General features: G+C 43.3%; 1 long non-coding RNA gene across 1 annotated transcript; it reads right to left on the reverse strand.

The window, feature by feature from the left end:
* Positions 1 to 7,926: 7,926 nt before the first annotated feature.
* On the reverse strand, positions 7,927 to 20,983 carry LOC119701612. The gene is made up of 3 exons (XR_005257102.1): positions 18,069 to 20,983; positions 14,393 to 14,595; positions 7,927 to 11,141 (listed from the first exon to the last, which is right to left on the reverse strand). It is a non-coding gene; the product is annotated as an uncharacterized LOC119701612 (long non-coding RNA).
* Between the last annotated feature and the right edge of the window lie 450 nt (positions 20,984 to 21,433).

Genomic DNA, 21,433 nt, shown 5'->3' on the forward strand with positions numbered 1-21,433 from the left:
TGTGGTGGGCAGCTTTGTGCCACTGTTATATCCTCCAGCATAGTTTGTGCTGGAGCTGCTCAGAACCCCACTAAAGCTGACTGTCACAGTCAGCCACAGCATTCCTACCTGGGGAACCCTGAAAAACACCCACATGCACCCTACAGAGCACATCCAACACAAACCAGCCAGGCACCGGGCTGATGTTACACCACATCCTGGCTGTCCTGGGTTGCCAATCTCAAGAGCAAGCTTGTCCCTTGCTGCTCCAGCCAGTCCCACAGACAATGGCCATTTGTCCACACTTCCAGGGAGAAGGGAGCTTGCTGCACAGGGCTGCTCCAGGAAGACTGCTCACTGCCAGCAATTCCCAGACTAATGTCCAAATCTCTCTCGCCCCTCACCCCAGAAAAAATTTCCAGGAGGAAAGGAGTAGTCTGCAGACTTTTCTCTGGTTGGGGATCTGATGCCAGCTTCTTCAGCTGTTTGATGCAGTGGCACAGATATTTTGTTTCATTAATCCTGAACCAGGCCATCTGTCACCAGTAGAACAGGTTCCAAGGATTTATAGCATAGAAACACAGTGGGTGTAAGTGCTTCCAGTCAGTTAAATGGATCTGCTCGCAGGCTTAATGGAGACTCCTTCATACTCCCCTTCTGAAGTGGAATGGTTCCTGATGTGAAAAATAATCAGTACCAGACAGAAATACAACCAAATTATTTTCAGGGCAGCCTAAAGGGGTTAACAGGAGGCAAAAGGGAATGATTCTCTCCTCTTCCTTTTATTTGGTCTTTTACAATTTCTTTCAAAATCTTAGAGGCCTGCTGGGAGGAACATCCTGTTTCCTCATACCTCCTTCCTAGCTCCAGATGGAACAAAAGTGATACAATATTCTCAGACTGAGTGTGTCTGGGTCACTGGCCACTGCTATATTTTTATTCCAGAGCTGGCTCCTGAAAGATTTCAGTCTACATTTAAAGAACCAGCACCGATGTATGTATATTTGTATTGATCTACCTGTCAGCCTGTTCAGTGGTTCAGATTTCCTGTAATCCCTTTTCTAGGTACAGCCACCAGCAGTGAAATTCCTGCACTTTCTGCGGCCCGGTCTTTTACAAAGTGACTACCCCATTTGCAAAGCTGTATTTACTTAGTGTTGCAAGGATTTAAGTATTTCAGATTTATGGCTCACTCTGTGTTTATATGCAATCTCACATGAAGAAGCCTAAAATATAGAGCTCCTGCTGGGCTAGCTGGAGAAAAGGAGGCAGAATCCAAGTCTCTTCTTGAACTTGGAAGCAGGATTCTCTCCAATCTTTGGCTCCTTTTACTACCATTAAGGTACATTAGCAGAGGATACTAGAAATATCACCTTTAACATCCTACTGTACAAAATCACTTAGAGGGAAGGAAGATGCAAACACTGGAAGTGCCCCTGCTGAGCAGAAGCCCCACTCTACCGCCTGGTCTAACTAACCAACTAACTAAGGGCAGCTGCATTTTGAGCCACATGAAGACAAGCTACACAGCCACAACAATGCTGTTCTGCATGCCAGACCAGGCACAGCTAGTTCCACTAGTTATATCTTATGTTTCAACTTCTGCAAACTTCCTGTCCCTGTGTCCATCTTTTTTTAAAGAAAAGAAAAGGACTAAGTGCCATAATTAGTGCAGTCAACCCTATGTTTTGAGTGCAAGTCTCACAAAGTTATGGATAAAAAGCTTTATAAAATTTTTAAAGGTTTTAAGCCTCTATAAGGCTTTCCACTGTATAAAGGAAAAAGTTGTCTGGTCGCAGTTTTCATAGGAAGTGACAGTTCGGATTTAGGGAGTTCTCATTTTCACTCCCATTTCCCCTTGTTCACTTCAGCACTGTTCTGAATAATTTACTTTGGGTCTAACAGTCTTTGTGTTCCTTGCAACCTGCCCCCTTCCAGCCTGAGGAAAATTCATTATATTCACATTATAATAATATTTCTGAGCTACAATAGCAGCAGAGCTGCTGCTGTGTTTCACTGAGGTGGTGCAATGCCCTATTTTGTTTTCACAAATATTATGAAAGGGCTAAAACTGAAAAACATGGCTAAGCAGAAGAATGCAATTAAAGAAGAGAAACAGAAGAGTACAAAAGTATTGGGTTTGTGTGGCAAGGCTTTGGTGGCAGGAGGGGACTGCAGGGGTGGCTTCTGTGAGAGGCTGCTGGAAGCTTCCCCTGTGTCCCGTAGGAGCAATGGGTCCAAGTGCCTCCATGTCAACACTATTGAGAAGGGGGAAAAAACTGCAACAGCAACTGCAGCTAAAGAGAGGAGTGAGAATATGTGAGAGCAGAGGAAAGAGGGGCAAAGATGAGGCATAATGAACTGACCACACACCCCATTCCCCATCTACGTGCACCAGTACCCACTGAAGGAAGTAAAGAATTCTGAAATAAAGTTAAGCCCAGGAAGAAGGGAGAAGTAGGGGAAAGATGTTTTAAAATTTAGGGGTTTACTTTCCTTACCCTACTCTGATTTGATTGGTAATAAATTAAATTCCACAAGCTGCATGTGTTTTGTCTGTGACAGTAATTGCTGAGTGATCTCCCTATCCTTTGCTTGCTTCATAAACCCTTTGTTCAATTTTCTCTCTCCTGTGCAGCTGTGGGAGGGTAGTGATAAAATGGCTTTGGTCTGCACCAGGTGTCCAGCTGGGGTAAACCCACCCCAATATATTTAGAGGAATTGAGATAGAGGTTTAGTCCCTGTGGAATCAACACATAAATCAGCTACTCTTCACAGTTGTTCAAATCAGCACATTTGCTCAGCCCTTAGGTCAGTCCTTACTCCTTTTCCATAGGACAGCCTGTCAGTGGGTATAGACCTCTGAAAGTCTCTGAAAAATGTCCCTAAAGAAAATCTATTAAGTCCTGGTCTGAATGGGCTGGTGTCCTAATGAAGAGTGCTTGTTTCCACATGAGACATGATGCTCTCCAGCTGACAGTGCCCAACTCCAGGCAGTAACCACCTCTCTTTCAGAACTAAAATTATCAGGAATGTAGCTCCTAAAATAATAAAAACAAATCTGCAGTTAAGCTGGATTTGACAGGAATGCCTTATCTGCTAAAGTCAGTTTTAAAGTCTCTTGTTCTGACTCCTGATTTGCCACCTCAGCTGCAAGTATCTGGCAGCAGAGAGACCCTACCCAGAAACTGCCCAGGTCAAGACAAGGAGGAGCCCCAGGAGCCCTCAGACATAGGCTGCCATTGAGGAACCTGGGTATAAATCAGCACCTCACCCACAGAGTGCCTTTGCAAGCCTCACTCCTCAGCCAGCTCTGCTGTAAACAAGCTGCTTTGAATAACTTTGAAGAGGTGTGTTCCTGTTGTACCAGTGCTCACCTCAACAAGCTCAGTGTGGGAGGGCAGAAGGTAAGTGCTACCCAGCAAGCAGATCTCTGAGGGGATAGGGAGCTGTTCTCGTGCCCCCCAGGCCTGTCTGCCTGCCCTGAGCAGGGTGAAGCACTGTCAGGATTCCTTGCATCAGCCTGGCTGGCAAACAGAGAAAGCTCCCACTGATTTTAGGGACAAGGAAGGTGTGCTCCAGCTGTGGCGTCAGGGAGGAGTGTATCAGGGTGCATGGGAAGTGGGACACACGGTAACAACAGCATATACCATTAGAAAAATGGTAAAGAATTGCTTTTGGTCTTTTGGGTGGGCAGTTGCTGGCTTCAGTGGAGAAGTGTTACTTGTATTGTACACACAAACACAGATCAGTTTGAAAATCAGCAGGAAACCCAGTGTGAGCATCCTTTCCCTCTGCTGACCCCCTGTGAGCTACTTCCACATTAGCAGAGAGAACCAAACCCTGGGTAGGGTGTATTTGTGTGCCCAGCAGTTGTCAGCAGGCTGTCCAGAAGTAATGATCTCGGACAAAAATAACCCTGAAAGATCTTTCCAAATATAGTCCCTCATTATTGGTGCTGTATCAGTTTCATTTCAAGCTGTGCCTGACAGCTTCTCTCTCGTCCCCTTTAAGAGCACACTAACAGGCCTGAGGCACCAGGGCTATCTCTAAAACATGTTTGTAAAACCTCACCCTATGTACCTGGAAGAGTCCATGCTCACACCACCAATTTGATCCAGCTGGAGCCAAGCTCTGTGTCACAACCCGATTTAAAGCTTCACTAGTTTCAACAAAAGAGGGAAGGGAGAGTGGGATATGTAATATCTGATTTTCTTCCTCCTTTTGTCTTGGAAACCTTACTAGCTGTCATACAATGCTGGCAAAGTCATTCAATTTTTCAAAGGAAGAGGACAGATGTACCCAGTGCAGTGTCTGTGCAAAAAAAGCACAAGGCCATTGTCAAAGTGCATCCATGGACTGCTTGGAAGTGCTAAGTATGCCATGGATGCAGAGCAAGCCTGGTTAGGGAGAGAACTGGCCATGTTTGCTTCTGAGCCATTTAGGGAATTCATGAGGCCTGCTGGTGAAAATAAGCCATTTTAAGGGATACAAGACTGCCTTAAAACAACTGAAGATAAATCTTAGTAACTTCAAAGGAAGACAGAGTTAGTCTGGCTTTTTTTGGATATGAAGGTAAGTTCCTACAATGTGGCCCTTGCAGCTCCATCACCTACAGCCTGAGCACCCCCTTCCTCTGTGGAGAGAGCCCAGAGGACTGTGATCCACAGTGCCAGTCCCAGAAAATGCGCTTGTCCTGGAAAACAGCAGGGTGGGAACTGCATTCAGACATGAAGTCTCATGGTTCCTCAGCCTGGAGGGAATCACCCCCAACAAATCCCAGTGGCTGCACACCTGACCTACCCCAGAGGATCAGCTTTCAGCTGCAAGTTGTAGGGCTCATAAGCAGGCAGGTGCTTCTTGTTCAGGTGAGCCACAGCTTAGGCTTGGACGTGTTGCTAAGAGTGCCACGGTACTGGGGTGACTGATGAAAGCCCAGCTCAGGGCACAGCTGTTGTCACATGCTGCGGCTCCTCAGTGGGGCCATGAAGCAGGAAACACTGTCCTTCCTGGGATACTCCATCTTGAAGTCAAAATGCTGCTGGGGACAGTCACTGCAGGCTGCTTCCCACTGCACACACAAACATGCAAACAGAGCCAGCTTAGGTCTTTTCATGACCTGGACCTTACTTCCTATCAGGGAAAACCCAGGGAGTAGGAAGAATGAATAATACACCACATTTCTCTTGACATCTGACCAGCATACCTGTCTCAACATGCAAACAAATACAAACTAAAAAGCAAGAGGGGAAGGGATTGGAAATCTCATTCTCCCATTAATCTGCTATGCAACTCTAAGCAAGCAATTAATTTCTTTGTTTCTTTGGCTGTAACTGAGGTGTCAGACTTTTGCTCCACAGGGATACATTGATGCATTCTCTCGCTAATGCCATTAAATTGTAAAGTGCACTTTAGAAACGCATGATTAAATTACACCCAATTATAAACCAAAGCAGGTGATCTTGTAGAGGAAGGGATATTGCTCTGCTGGTGTTGCTCTGAGGAATTAATAGTCTACAGAATGCTCAGGGGAAATCAAGGGGAACTGCATGTACAATTTAATTTCCACTGTCCACTGCAAATCTTCAATTTTCAGCCTGTATTTAAACACATTTCTTGAAGTACTTAATACTGCTTGTTGCATTGACATGGGATCTCATCAGGTAAATCCCCTGGATTGTAAATGTAGCACTGTATGGCAAAATTCTTTTATGAGACCTCATTCTCAGAAAAGATTTTATCTCCTCATTCTCCCTCAGAGTTTTTCTACCATCTCTCAGGTTTATGCAAATAAACCTTGTGACTTGCCATTTATAATGAAGACTAGGAAATCAGTTCACATCTGTGTCCTGCTGGTCCTGCCTGAAGACAGGTAGATTGTTATCAAAGGAATGCAGTGCAAGGCAGAGCCAACCTAACTTTCTCCCATTTACAGCTCTCCTATGATTGCCTACATGCATAGAAGTTATTTCAGGCAGAATCCAGGCCTAGGGCACTTCCACACAAGAACACAACTACAGCCATGTAACTGGAACTGCTTTTTCTCAGCTGCACATGTAGCCAAAGTAACACACCTACAGTCTAATCCATCAGGAAAGGCTGACTGGTAAATACAAATACACAATTTGACACCTCATTACTCCTTTTAGTGTACTACTCAATCTGTCAACTTAATGTGTTGCCCATTACTCTTAATGGGATTAGAAGACTCATAGCAGCATGTGGATAGGCTTCTGAAGAAATAGATGCCTAATCTAGTAATACGTATTAATGTATAATTTTTTATATTACTATATTGTTTATTACACCAGGCGCAGGCCAATCCAAAAACATTGTCTTTGACCTCACCATTTGGAGTCCCTGCATTCTGCAATTCCCTAGACTGGGCAGAAAAGGATCATTTACCATTTAGCCTTGATGAGCTGGGCCATGCTCAGTTATGTTTGGGAGCACTGCTGATTAGACATCCATGTTATGATTAGGCATGTGTAGGGAGCTGAACAAAGAAGAAGGCATTTACCTGACAAGATGACCTCTAAATGTTTAATTTAATGTGCTTTCAGGGACTTCTGGTACAGAAAGGCTGTCACACAGTCTCCTATGTGTCACAGATTTCATTGCTTCTCATTTAGGAAACAGACCCTAGTTAGACTGAAAATGTGCTACAAGAAAAATGACTTGTAACACCAATCTTCTGTTATGTCAAGACATAATAATATCACCCTCTGAGCACATGGATGTCCTGAATTTTAATTTAAGTAGCATCTGTATAAAGTGCTATGGCTACACACATGTAGTAAAAGGAAGCCTGGTCCTGAAGAGATTGCCAACAAATGGAAGGGATAGAAGAGGAGGTATTCTTGTATCTAATCCCCAGGTGAGCACCTGAGGTGCAAAGCAGGTTAGTGACATACCCAAGGCCACACAGGGAGCCTGAACTTAACCCCGAGTCTTGTGCTTACCTCAGTGTCTGGAGATGTTCCATTGCTCCTGAGAATCCTTAGGGTTAGTATCCCCACTGTCACTGCAGACAGTGACTCAGAAGAAGTATTTCCTCCCTGGGAGCACGCCCGTGACAGGGGATTTATTGCTGTAGACCTTCTCTGTGCCTGTGGAAGCACATGCCAGTACTGACATCACATTGCAGGGCACCATAACACGTCTCCTAGTTGTCTTCTGCACCTGAGCTGTGGTTTAGGGCCATGGGACTCCTTCAGCCAGCTGCAGATTACTGGATGGTCAGAGAAAGCTAAGAATTAATGAGTCATTTAAGCACTAGTTTATTCTGTTTGGCTCCCTCCCTCTGTCCTTTTCTGGGGCAAAAATATTTCATTTCCAAAGCCACTGTGTATCTAGAAAAGTACTTCCTTCCTTGATTTCTTCTACCCTGGGGAACCTGAGGGCCAATTTTTACTCCGTAATTACCTTCTGATGAAAAAAATAAGGCTGTTACTTTTGAAAAGCATTCTCTGAAAGAAAGACAAGTACATAGGTCTGTAACCCCAGCAGATTGTTACAGTAATAGGAGTCTCTCTAAGGACCCAACCCAGCCTGCCTCTATTTGGCTGGCACAGGCCCACTGGCAGTGAAAATGATGTCACCAGATTGCTGAGGGGACAGACAGTGTTGTGTCAGTGCTATTATGGGGATTTGCCTGTTGAAATAATGACATGAAAAACAAGGTAGCACTGGGAGTGTCTGGAGCAATAACTGCTTCACCCTTTCCCTCCACATTGAACAGAGTAAACAAAGCCTCAGCAGTACCACACTTATTCCTTGGCTCTGAGCCATGCTGCTTCCAGGCTTGGCTCTGCTAACATGAAGGAGGGAGTTGGGAAACACAATGCAGGAGTAGGAAAGTCTTTTCTGACCCGGGAGTCTTTCTCCACTTGAGTGAAAGCATTTTGGATTGCTCCCATGATCTTTTTTGGTTGAAGGATTGTATAATTGGAAGCATCTGGTTTGTTTTGTTTTGGTTTTTTTTTTTGTTTTTTAAGAAAAAAAAACCCCAACCTTCCTAACCCTAATACTGATGCAGAAATTGTGTGTAATTTCCATCAGCAGAAGAGTACCTCCTGTCATTACCCCAAGGTGATGGTGTTTTCTCTACACTGTACCTGCAGCTAGCATGTTAATGTTGTAAAGGACAACTCTGCAACTCCTCTTGAGGATAATGGGAAAACAGGTCAGAAACAAATCTCTTGGTGCTGTGGGTCAGGACTGGCAATGGTTCTTGTCCTCCCTCTTTTTGCCACACCACTGGTGGTGGTGGTGGGGAGCACTGGCCAAGACAACTGCAGCTGTGAAGTTCTGCTTCCTGGCTTAGGCAGCAACAGAAACAATCCCCATCTTTGAGCACAACAGGGATGTCTGTGGCTACAGGAGCTACTTCTATCGGAATCAGCCCGATAGAAAAACGTTTCAAGGACACCAGTGCTGGAGATTTCTTCAATCTGCAAAGGCAATGGCAAGCTTTGTCCCCAGCAAAGCGCACACAGCTGGCATGGCCTGGGAGATTCCACATAACCTCATGCTACAGTTCATTAGTTTGATCATCTTGGAAGCCGAGGGAAGACAGCTGGTGTGAGACAGATCAACTTGTACAATTCAAACTGAGAGGTACCTTCTTACAGTGGGGCTTGTTTTGCAAGCCTCCTGCAGAGGCTCAGCTGATGTAGTAGTCTAGGATTAAAAAAAAAAAAAAAAAAGAAAGCATATAAATTGCTGTTAGCATCTATAGAAATGAGCTCAACATCCACATCAATATAAATGATATAAATTGTACCTCAGACAGGCTTGTTGGGACCTCAAGCATTGTCTTTACAACCAAAGGTCACTCAAGGTTTAACCAAGAATGATTTCTCTTCACCTAACATGAACTGTAGTTGCATGCTTGAAAAATTCTGCATCTCATGGCGAATCACAGGGCCTCCCCAATGTTTTATGGCTTGTTGAGCACCGTGCCCCGCCTGTGAAGGGCTGGATTGTGCAGCTGACAAACCTGTGTGCACAAAAGTCCCTCTATCACCACAGGGAGGCCTATAAAAAGGCTTGCCATAAAAACACTGAGCAGTTAGGCAGGACTTTGTTAACCTGAAGCTCTGCATGACTTTTCTCCAATAGCCAACTTTGAAACCAGAGTGACAGCTCGTGATAAAGGCTGAAGGACAGCTCCAGGCTCCCAAACCTTGCTGTATTTCACCAGATGCCCAAGAAAACACTTATTGCAAGATTCCTGCTCTGACAGGACACAACACAGAAGCTCACAGAAAAGATGTGCAAAGGCATGGTGCTGTCCCAGCACAAACCACCATGTGGCTCTTCAGCCTCACAGTCAGATCAAACCTGGGCAGGCAGGAATAAAAGAAAACAGACAGAGAGAGAAAAAAAAATAAAAATAAGAGAGTGAGAGATTGCACAGAAAGGTAAAGCCACTCTTCAGCCTGTTGAGTCACATCAGAGACTGTAAGAAGAACCCTTAAGACTATTTCAGCAGAAGGCACTACATGTAAGGGTTAAAATGTTGTCAGCTCTTCTCTCAATAGTTGTGCAACCACAAGAAAAACATAAATGCAATCAGCTTTCTGATGAGCACCTACTCAGGACAATTTCAGGTGAGGTGGGTGGAACAGGAATATTTTAAAATATTGTTAAAAATGTGCCCAAAAAAGTGTAGTTTACATGTAATACATGAATGAGAACAAAGAAAGCAAAAGGCAGCTTTAATGCCTCATTTGATGATTTTACTGTCCAAATTCTGCCACAAGCAGTTTTGTATAATGTCTGTTTCTTACAGGACTCCTCATACTTTTCAGGACAGTACTTCATGTTGCCATGCCACACTAGAGAAGTTTGTCTGGAGCCTACAGTCTCTCTGGGATTTTTTGGTGTTTCTTTGATGATACAGCAACAAAGCTACGCTCCACAGATGGGTTGTGCAATTCCAACGTAGAGACTGAGAAGAGAAATTACCATTTTTCATATTGGCCACCTGGATGTTCTGTTCTGAGATTTCCTCAGTGAAACCTGGAAGTCCTTCTGCTCTACTCATGAGTCACCTATTGCTGCTGGCCTTACTGCTGCTGAGGACAGCCAGCACCATGCTTTGTCACCTGGGAGTATCTTAGACAAAAAGCCTGAATTTTCTAATTAATAATTAAGCAAACAAGTTCTAAACAACAAAGACTTAGATGGTTTGCTACCTCGGTTGGTAGCTGGGGATTTCATGGCAGGTCATTCTCATTCATATCTTCATTCTCAAGACATAATTAGTGTACTTGAAGCATGACCTCTGCTAATATTACTTCAGCTTTTGGTGCCAGAATGCTGAGTGCTCACTGCGGGCCTGAAAGGATCATAATCCTGTCTCAGTAACACCACATATTTACAGCAAATGGCTGTTTCAAACATGATGGTTTGTGTACTGTAGCATCAACTGTCCAAACTCAGAATACTGAATCCATGTCAGGAATCAGGGAACCTTCCAACAGCGACCTCTGTAACCACATGAGAGGTGTGATGTGAGAAGTCATGTGGTGGAAAAAACCAACTATTACACCATTATACCTGACACACTCATTCAGGGGACAGCTTAGCAAGAAGAATGGCAGAATTATTTAAATTTGGTTCAAGGATAGCACAACTTTGTGTTGTTCTCCATCTCCTCTCAGAATCTGTGAAAACTGAACAAAACCCAGCCAAGCTGTGATGATAAATGCTTTTTTATGGTGCAAGATGAATCTGATAAAGCTTTAGAAAATGTGGTATATGTTAAAAACAAATGAAAGTAACAGCTGACAGATAGGAGTTCCAGCTAGATGGATACCACAGGTCTTACCTGAAGGTGATACTGCTAGAATTCCTTCCTCTAACAAGGCTTCTTCTCCCATACCAGCTTCACTCATGGCTTGGGTTCAGAAGCAGTATTTGTCTGTAAGTGATACTAGAGATAGGGATCTTGGGGCATTTCTTCTGCTTTTTAGTGACTTCAACTCATGTCTCTAATGTGTATCCTGACACAACATCTCCACAGTCTGGTTCCCTGCCAAGGCTGGAGTTGAAAAATTCACCACCTTCATCAGTTCTGAAGGCTCTGTGACAGCAGGAGAGTCCACAGCTTGCAGATGTGAATACAGAGATGGTCTCATTTCAGGATGTCAAACCTGCAGGGTTTTGGGGTATAAAAAGAGCCTTAAGAAACACAGAGCAAATTCTGTCCAGCAAAAGCAATGTGGTTTCTAACATGGCACATAATGTAGACACTGTTTCAAGGTTGGCCATTTAAAAAAAACCCTCAAGTATTCTGGCACAGAATCATCTGGAAGCTGCTGTGGGCAGTGCCCACCACTCATTTTCCACATGTGCTTAGAAGAGGTGTTTGGCATTAAAGGTTTGCTTCTGTCTCTTCCTAGCTGGCTGGCGAGCTCTGCAGTACATTTCCTACAACCTGTTTTCTATGACTCTGAGTCCCTTGTGTCTCTTCTTGTTTAATAAATCCCTCCAACAGTCCTGTGGGAAGTAGTCAGGTGATATGTGGACTGGGATTAGGGAATGTGCTTACTGACTTGCAAGATCCTATTAATGTTATTCAAGTTTATTTGCCAAAGATTACAGTACCCCTGATTATTAGTCATTTTAAAAAATACAGATTGTTGTATCTTGCTTTTTGCTCTTTAGCCCACTTTGCAGCAGCCTCTATTATGTATGAGAAGAGCAAAAGATGGACTGTTAAAAAAATCTGTATGTTTTCAATCAAAATAACAGAGAGTTCTGTATCCAAATACAAGTCTTGCTCTGAAATTCTCAGCTAAAATGCAACAACCTTCCCCCTGGCACCAAAAAAGTCATCCAGTGCAGCATGCCATAACAAACTTGATGCTAATGGCTTTTATACAAGGCTCTCATTTGAGCATAGGGCTCATAAGGAATACAGTGCATATGGACAGAGTACTCGCCTCTGCTAAGCCTAATGTGAGATAATGCAAGTCTTCAAATAGGAAAAGAATCATAGCTCCAGGCTATAAATTGGTTTTGTGTTGTCTTCTGATGTAAGGGACCCTGAATGCTTTCCCATCTGAGTAACTATTTAACCTCAAGGCTTTCATCTACTACATAGAATTGTCTGGTTATTTAGCGATACTGGATTCTACACTTGGCCATTTCTTTTCTGAATTATGTGCAGCTACTAAGACCACTTCAGTATCTATTACAGGATTCCTTCAATAGTTTAGGCTATTTATTGATGAAAATGCTTTAGTCATATAGAGAAAGAAGTCTCTGTAACTGGCACAAAATAAAATCTGCCCATTTGAGCATTTCTGAGGCTACTGTAATCCTTTGGAGTTTGTGATATTGATCAGTTCAGAACCCAGCACAGGTTTTTTACCACTAAAAATCCAGTATTGAAAATTTAAGCAACTTTCATGAATCTCATGGGAGTTTTCTCTTCTTTTAAAAGGGTTGATGGGGAGCTGATGAGCATAGTAATGTATGACAAATTATATTGTTTGTCATACATTAGGGCCTTTGGCAACCTCAATGTGAACCTTAAGTACCAAAGCTACCTACACCTCAGAACACCTTCACCATGTTGATCTCTACTGTTTGCGGATACTTAATTCCTCCCAGCTGGGAATCTCTGTGTCCTTTTTTAATAGTTACATAGGGATCACTAATTTAATTTTTTATTGCTTTTGGACTGAGATAACCCAAGAAGATGGAGAGGGAGAGAGAGAAATAAAACCCAAGAGGTGGCTACAGTTGCTTATCACCCTCTGAGTGAGGCCCAGCCTGTCCCTGAGCAGTGACTGGCAGCCCCCAGCCAATTCTCCCCCAGTTTATATACTGAACACGACAGTCTATGGTGTAAGAATATCCCTCTGGCCAGCCTGGGCCAGCTGTCCTGGCCATGCTCCCTCCCAGCTTGTTGTGCACCTGCTCACTGGCAGAGCATGGGAAACTGAGTAGTCCTTTAATAAGAGAAAACACTACTTAGCTACAAAATCCAAAACAGTGCTGTACTAGCTACTAAGAATAAAATTAACTTCATCTCAGCAGAAACCAGGACAATACCATGAGTGATTGCAATTTAATTAATGTGAAATCCCAACATTTTGAATGAGACAGAGGAAAGAATCCAAGAAAGAACCAAAATATTAACAGAAAAAGAAGAGCAACAGTCTCGTTAGTCAGATGCTGCTGCTGATAGGAATGGTCCCATGTGTTGCACAAGCTGTGTTAAGCATGGATCATACGGTTGCTATCTGATGGATACAACAAAATCAGCCACTCGTTCAAGTGAGTTCTGGTCTAATTCAGGAAAAAGCAGTCAAAAATTAGACACCCAAACTCATAGGTGTGACTTTCAGAGGTGCTGAATGTTCTGGCCTCTCCTGGCTGCTTGTGGGTAACAAGCCACTCAAGCAACTTCTGTGAGACACCTCTCTAAGAGGCTCTACACGGAGGAAAATCAAATTAGCACAGAACAATCACAATTTATTGACTCCAAATTGTGTGCATGTGTTATATTTGTGTGTATAAAGAAATATACGTATGTATAGCACGAAGTCAAGGAGGGGTAACCTGTACGTTTAGATTTACTCATGATCATAATGCTTTTCTAAAGACTATTTCTTTGCCACCTACTTCTCTTGGTCACTTCAAATGTTTAAACATTTCACTTATGGCACTCACTGTGAAAATGAGCTCTTTCTGCAGTGCATTATAGAGTAGCTCAGAAACGTCTTCCCTAATCCATAGGAAGTTTGGACAAAAATGCAGAGCTTTAGGTGAAAAATTATATATTGCTTCAAGGTGGTGATTTTCTTTCTTAAATGTTTCAATAGCCCAAACTTGCTGTTTGCCTTGTATATCCTGTGATGCACTCTGGCCTTGGGAATGGGAACTAGAAAATTGCTGTCATTGGGGATCAAATATAGGAACAAGAGGTCTCACAGGATAGTTTGAGCTGGGACTTTTAAAGCTCATCTAGTCCAATCCCCCAGCAATGAACAGGGACAGCTTCAACTAGATCAGGTACCTGAACTGTAACTCCCAGAAGATAGTTCAGCAGTGTTTTCTAACTAAATTAGTTCTTCACAGAATGGTTTTGGTTGGAAGAAATCTTAAAGATCATCTCCTTCCAATCCTCTGTCATGAGCAGGGACATCTCCCACTACACCAGGTTGCTCAGAGCCCCATCCAACCTGTTCTGGAACACTTCCAGTGATGGAGCAAACACAATTTCTCTGGACAATCTGTTCCAGTGCCTCACCACCCTCACAGTATGGAATTTCTTCCTAATGTTAATCCAAATGCACCTTTGAAGCCATTGCCCGTCTTCCTATCACTACATTCCTCTGCAGACACAGTGATTTTTCAGATTCAGAACAATGGCTCCACTGTCTTTTCTCACCAAGGTTTTGGTTGTAATGCAGCCACTGGCTTTCTCCAACACCACGTTTTCTTCCTCTGTCTCCTCCATACTGTCCTTGATGTGACTTTGGGCCTTGGCTTTGCCTTGGAAAGGACCTTGATGCTTGCAGCATGCTTTGTTCTTCACAGTGACACTGTGTGTAGCAAAAATCTCAAGGACAGATTCTTCAATAACTGGAGAATCTGGAAAGAACAGGAGACATTTGAAGGCTGCAGCTGCAAATATAACCTGTCACCTATCCCGTATCTGCAAGTTCCCAGAAAAACTGGTCCAAAACTGGACCCCTCATACACTCCTTCATGTTTTTACTATCAGAATTTAGTGTTTTGTGAAAGTCTTCAGGGACACACAAAATTCTGTCTTATGTTTTGATTGATCATGTTTTGATTCAGCTGATTTAGTTCTGTTTCTTATACAGTGAGTCACCTGCCCTCATTTAGTTGCCCACCTCAGCAGAAAAAGAGGGAGCTCTGGGAAGCAGCAAATCCCAAAGCAAATCTCTCACTTTCCTAGGACCTGGAGATTTGATTCCGGGCACTTTCTTAGTTTTGTAAAGCATTCATTTTTCTGCTGTTCTTCCCTGAAATCCCACAGGGATATATACCTAAGATCATGATAAAGCTCATGATAAGTAGAATCAAAAGTTAGTAAAGAAAATGCTCCCTCATTTGTAGCATATGGGGGTATGATAATGATGTCTTGCACATGATAATAAAACCCCAAACAAAACCAACAGGTTCCCAGTACCTGAAGGGAACTACAAGAGAGATGGGAGAAATTATTTACTAAGGCACATAGTGTCAGGATAAGGGATAAAGGCTTCAAACTGAAAGACAGTAGGTTTAGATTAGATATTATGGAGAAATTCTTCACTGTGAGGGTGGTGAGACACTGGAACAGGTTGCCCAGAGAAGCTGTGGATGTCCCACCCTTGACAGTGTTCAAGGCCACAGGAAGGATGTGGGCTCCGAGCAACCTGCCTAGTGAAAGATTTGAACTAGATGATTTTTAAGGTCCTTTCCAACCTGAGCCATTCTATAATTCTCACCATATTTGTTGTTTTTTCTTTCTTTATTTTTGTCACACAACGTGTAGTTTTAGAAACAACAATTCTCTGCTGATACTCAGGAAAACCAACTCTCCCCATACCAAATCTTTGCTGTGGATGTATTCTCGCTGCAGCACAGTCTGATAACCATTCACTGCAGCAGACACAGCACCCGTGCTCCCGTGTGTCCCACCAGCAGTTTTATCCGGCTGCCCTGATCCAGCCTGCAGAAGAGGCTCTTTGCCCATCTGGCGCCATCTGCCTGCCAAGAGCCGAGAGACGCACACAGCTGCTTCTCCTATTCCTCATTTCAGAAAAGGAGCTTTGGTTGTTGCTCGTGACACAGCGTTTGAAGCAAAGGCTCAGGCCGAAATTCTTGACTTAGCGACTTAAGAGCAACCAGTACGACTGTTCCATTGTCTCCCCTCGGGGAACAAAGAAGCAGCAGGAAGAGGTTTTGCTTGTGCACACAGATAAAACTGTAAAATGCTACTGGCGCAGATGAGGAGCCCTGGTGAAGCAGTGATTCTGCAGGTGTTTGTGTACACCTGGTAAAGAACAGGAAGGACGCAGGGTGGCTACAGCCACTGGCAAGTCTGCCCCCCTGCCCTTCTCCCAGTTGGTCAGTGATGAGTTTGTGGGTGGTTCCCTGCTTCACTATCCAAATCCTTTTCAAGCTTGTCACCCGACAAAAAGACTGAGGCAGGAAACCACACAGACTGCAACAAACAGAATTTCCAGCCGTGTTCCTGAATCCTATGATCAGAGTTTCCAGCCCTAAGATGTCTAAGCTGTCAGGATTTCTGGCTCCTACTCAGGTAAAGTGATCCACGGACAAAATGAATCCAGTATTACATGGATCTGTGCATCTGCCTAGATGAGCCACGTGGTGCTGAAGGGTCTGCATTCGCATGCAGAGGATTCATTTACTGATTACTCTGAAAATCAGAGACCAGGAGAGGGAGAAGGGTGGGCGGTGAGAAGCCAGCCTTGTCGGAAAGAGTGTGAGCCTGCAGGCTGAAAAAATGGGTTAGCAAATGTGAAAGCATCTTCACAGGAGACTGCAAAGGAAAATTTTGACAAAGCCAAAACTTAGTAAGACTGAGACAGTAGTAGTGTGGGAAGGATACGATCTGTTCTTCTCTCATCTGTCCATCTGTTTGTCCTTAGTTAGAAGCCCTTTATCAACACCACGCCAAGTCCCATTGGGGTTTTTCAGCCTTTCATTATACTGATCATCCCATGGGCATTTTACCTATTTGCCTTCTTGAGCCATATTCCTCCTGCCTTTGCATCATTTAGGACAACACAGATTGTCAGGATCCCCAATTAAAAATATGAATGTCACACGCTTTATCGTTGCAAATGTCATAGAATAGCTCAAGTTGAAAGGGATAAGGGTCATCGATTTCAATTATCTGCTCCTTGCAGGACTGCTCAAAACTAAACCATATGACTAAACAACTCCTTAAACTCTGACAGGTCTGGTACTGTGTCTCTGGAAAAAATCACTGTGGAAGCATATGAACAAAAAACTGTTCAGAATTGTCAGCTGAGCACTTCAAACATCAAGAAGGTATTGAACAGCAGGGAGATCTCCTAACAAAATGGGCAGATCACAGGGTGAAAGTGGTTTAGTAAATTGGAAGAAATCCTGTATAGAAAGGGGGATGGAAAAAGGTTGTTCCTAAGTAGTTTTTCCTCTCCTTTTTGTGTGTTCACTGAAGGGAATGCAACTAGAGGAATGAATCCAAAAGCAGAAGAGTGCCCCTTGGCATTGCTCCATTCTCATAGCTGGTACACAGGAGCTGACACAGCAGCCAAACACTCCCTCTACTGCCTACACAATATTTGTATCTGAGCTCTGATGGGCAAAGATGAATCAGTAACTAAGATACCAGACTACAATTCCATCATGCACAGGAAGCAGAGGCAGCTCAGACACAGCTTCCAGGTTAGCTGTGCCACAGAAGTGGTTTCTGTCACACAGAAATGACCAGACATGGCCCCCGCCCTGCACTGTCCCTTCAGACCACCCTGGCCATGGCCCACAGAAGGCACTCAGACACCAGGCCATGTACCCATCCTGCAGCAGCCTGACACAGAAAATGCAGGACCAGCCCCACAGAGACATGTCAGGGGTGGGCACTAGGGCAGATCCATCCTCCATGCGAAAAAATCTGCCTGCCCTCAGAGCTGAGCTTCTTTTGGCCCCTGAAGTTTCCTTTCTACCATACCACCAAGAGAATGGTCAGCAGTTAATGAACTTGTGAAGGATGCATTGCTATCATTTTATCCTCCTCCTATGTAGGTCATTTCAAAATGGTCTTAAAATGCTTTTAATAGAAAGCACCTGGGCATAGTTCAAAGCTGGTCCACTTCCAGCAGAAGTCATCTTGAAGACTAACAGCCACTAAAATCCACAGCCTAACTTTGAAATTCTCCTCCAGCCTATACTAAGAGCATGAAGCTAAACTTCCCAACTTTTCTTCTTGGTTTTCTTAACACCTGTGTGTATTTCTGTAAAGATCACAGACTAAAGTTTACAGCATCAGTAATGCTACTGCAAAATTAATTCACAAAACAAATGTGATATAAAATATTTACCAGCCTCCTGCTGTGCTGCTGTCCTCATCAGACTACAGTCAAGTCCAAGTCACATGGGTCACTTCAAAGAATCAAGGTAAGAAAGCATTAGGGCAATCCTGCCTAAAATAAAACATGCAATACATTTTACTGGTCTGGTTTAGGTGACAGGTGTAAGGACTTAAATGAAAGATTTACTACTTTATGCTTCTACCACTCCATACAGCAAAAAAGTCCTTCATTATTACCTTCATACTACCAACAGAAGGTACAGACTAACAGCTTATTTTACGTTAAACAATAAAAAGACTGCAGATCAGCATTTTACAAGTTTCCTAGGTGTCCCAGCAAAGCAGCACTGCTCTACTGGAGAGTTTCACACCAAAAAACAGTGTAAAGACTAAATATTCCTCCTCTTCTTCCTCTCTTGAGTCATCCCCACTTACCTCCCACAGCTGCTATGGCACTGCTGTACTGCTCACTGGGGTCACTGTCTCGTGTACCCTGTGATCACTGTGCAAGCTCCTCAGTCACTCAGCTCAGCTGCATTAAATGGTAAGCTCTGCTCTCTTCCCTTCTTGCCTCCTGGTGTACTCAGGAGACCTCTCTATCACTCATCCATTTTTCATCCCCTTCAGGATGGCACCTTCAGGAGTTAGCACACACTCCAGGCAGGCTTTTCCCTTCCTCTTCACTTGGGTGTTCTTGAGATTGCTGACAAACTGAAATGGAATCCCTGGGAAACGGGAAGGGATGGGCAAGAGAAATACCAGCAAGTACATTAGATATCAAAACAGGTGTCTTTGTCCTTGCAGGATATAACATGGGCTCCTGTGAAAGAGAGATTCCAGGCTTGGGACTTTACTTCCAGTGTGGAAAAGAGGTCTTGACGCTCCTCTGCTTGCCTGTCACACTAGAGTTACAAGACTGTGGATTCCAATTTTGTCAGCCCAAGCTCTGGGGCTTTGTGTTTTGACTTTATGAATTTTGCAGCTCAAACCTTGCTGTCTCACATGTGATCCACCCACTGTGCAATGATGTTTACTTTCCATCACTTATGATCAATGAAAAGCAGAGTGTTCTGTACTAGACCTCCAGTCTTAACACCCAAGCCTTTTAAGTAACTGGGCTGAACATCCTTCGTTTTCACAGTGGGGGCCAATCCATCATCAGCTGAATCATCATTCATACTTATCATCCCACTTTGACTCTTTCTCATTGAACTTCTAAGTGAAGCTTTCCACTTTCTTTACCAGGGAGATTCCAAGCACTGCTGTCTGTTTTTCACTTTTAATGGTCCCAGTTCTGTCAGGAGTTAGGGAACACACCTATTAAAATACCAAAAAGACAAACATTCAAAAAAGACAAAAGACAAACAATCTGTTATTTTTCATTCTTATATCCAAATTCTTACACTAAACAGCAAAATGTCAGTGAAATATTTTTGATTTCTCAATTGCTAGCAGAAAGATAAATTCACTCCTTCAACTTCAGTAGAAATTAAGCTAACTATAGCTCATAAAGCTCACTAAAAGTTGCACATAAACCTATAAAGCTGTTTACCAACAGACACACAGCTTTTCTGTTCAGTTCTTCTGTCTCAGCTCTGCTCTTTTTTCTCTCATTGTCATTGTAAAGTAAACGATTTCAGGCAACTGCAGATGACATCTGCAAGCATACCTGGAACCATTTGACAAGTTGAAGGATGACTGCCATATTACTGCTTTACCTGCCAAGAATGCTGCAGTGCCTGGCACAGGATCACTATTTGTTTAAGTAAGGTAATCTACCACACTACCAAACAGCCCGTGCCCAAGCCCTGCCTAGGACTTAATCAAAAAGATAAGTATTATACTTAAAAGATTATACTAATGGCAAAGCTCATCTTTTTGAGATGCTCCTGATGCAATAAAAGGTAAGGCAGGCAGGCAGCATCACTGTTACTCAGCACTGATTAAAAGCTAGTTTGCTGCATAAAATGTGGTTTTCTTTCCAAAAGCAGGCACACATTTGTTTGGTGATAGGAAGCACATGCAGATGAAAAAAAGATCATTCTCATTATGCCCAGGCCCATTCACTCACTCCAGTGAGTGCAAGAGTGTTTGGGCAAATTTCACTTGCACTAAAAGGACATTGCCAAGGTGCATTTTATCATTCCCATCTTCTTGGCAAAAACTGGTGCAAATTCAGCGGTGACTCACACCCCTTCCACACTGACGTCAGTGAAGAATTTATCTTATTATGTGAAATAACCAGGCTTCAAACTGAAATCTGCTTTCTCTTGGAAGGTGTTTTCATATGGGTGCTGTGGTAATTGCAGGTTGATTTATGACTTGTACAAGTTAGATTTCTGTTCAAGCCTAAAAACACCAGTGAATCATGAATGTTGTAGAGACATGTAAGAAAAGATAGTTACACTTTGGTCCACCAATTCTGACCCTCAAATGTTTGTCTGCAGTTGATGTTGACATTGTACAAAGAACCTCACAGGTCTGAGAACAAACATTACCTATCACTCTCTGCACAACAGAGTTTCCTGTCAGCCACAGAAGACTGTAGGGGCCTAGGTCTGCCCCATTCCCACTGGAGATGCACGGCGTGTATTTCAAACCTATATACTTTGTGTTGTTTTTTTTCAGGGAACACAGGGAACACAAAGGCTCTCCTCCATAATAAGCACAGTGCTTGCACCTGTGAAAACACATCCTTCTTTTTGTGCAATGGGCTCAGAGGGCAAGAGCCACAGAGCTCAAAGCCAGCAGGGGGTAGATTCTTCCATCCTGCTTCACCTCCCTCTACTTGCAGCAAATCTGCCCTTTGCCTAACTCCAAAACTCTTACAAGCTTGGTTGTTAGTAACTGGCCTAGCAATGATGAAGTCAGACCTCTAGAGCTTATCTTTAGTCATGATCAAGGACGTTGTGCAGGTGGCATCAGTGTAGGTACAGAACACTGCAGACTTGTAGTTATCTGTGTCATTCTCAGGAGCAGCATTCAGATTGGAAAGAGAAAAAAAAAACACATACAAACAGTAAACAGAACCTCCCAGTAGGTTAGAGTGGCAGAGAGTGGATATGACAAATGTATTAGTGAACTTCTCTTTTTATTTGTGTTTATATCAGTGATTTTTTTAATCACTAAAGAAACTGACCTGTTGAAAATCCAGAATCTATGAGGGTAGAAATTTTGAGGCCAAATCAAATTCCCCCTCATCCCTAAAGGTTCCTTACAGCCTTCCTAAAACCCCAGAAACAGAGAGAAGTCTTTCCACTGCTAGTGATGTATTTTGGATCAAGTGCATTCTTGGCCTAAGGCAGAAAAATGGAAGCCACCTTTCTTCTCAGAGACATCCTTTTATTCTGATGCTCTGCACTGGCAGTGAGTACT

The sequence above is a fragment of the Motacilla alba genome, chromosome 5 (genome assembly GCF_015832195.1).
Source record: "Motacilla alba alba isolate MOTALB_02 chromosome 5, Motacilla_alba_V1.0_pri, whole genome shotgun sequence".
Taxonomy (NCBI): domain Eukaryota; kingdom Metazoa; phylum Chordata; class Aves; order Passeriformes; family Motacillidae; genus Motacilla; species Motacilla alba.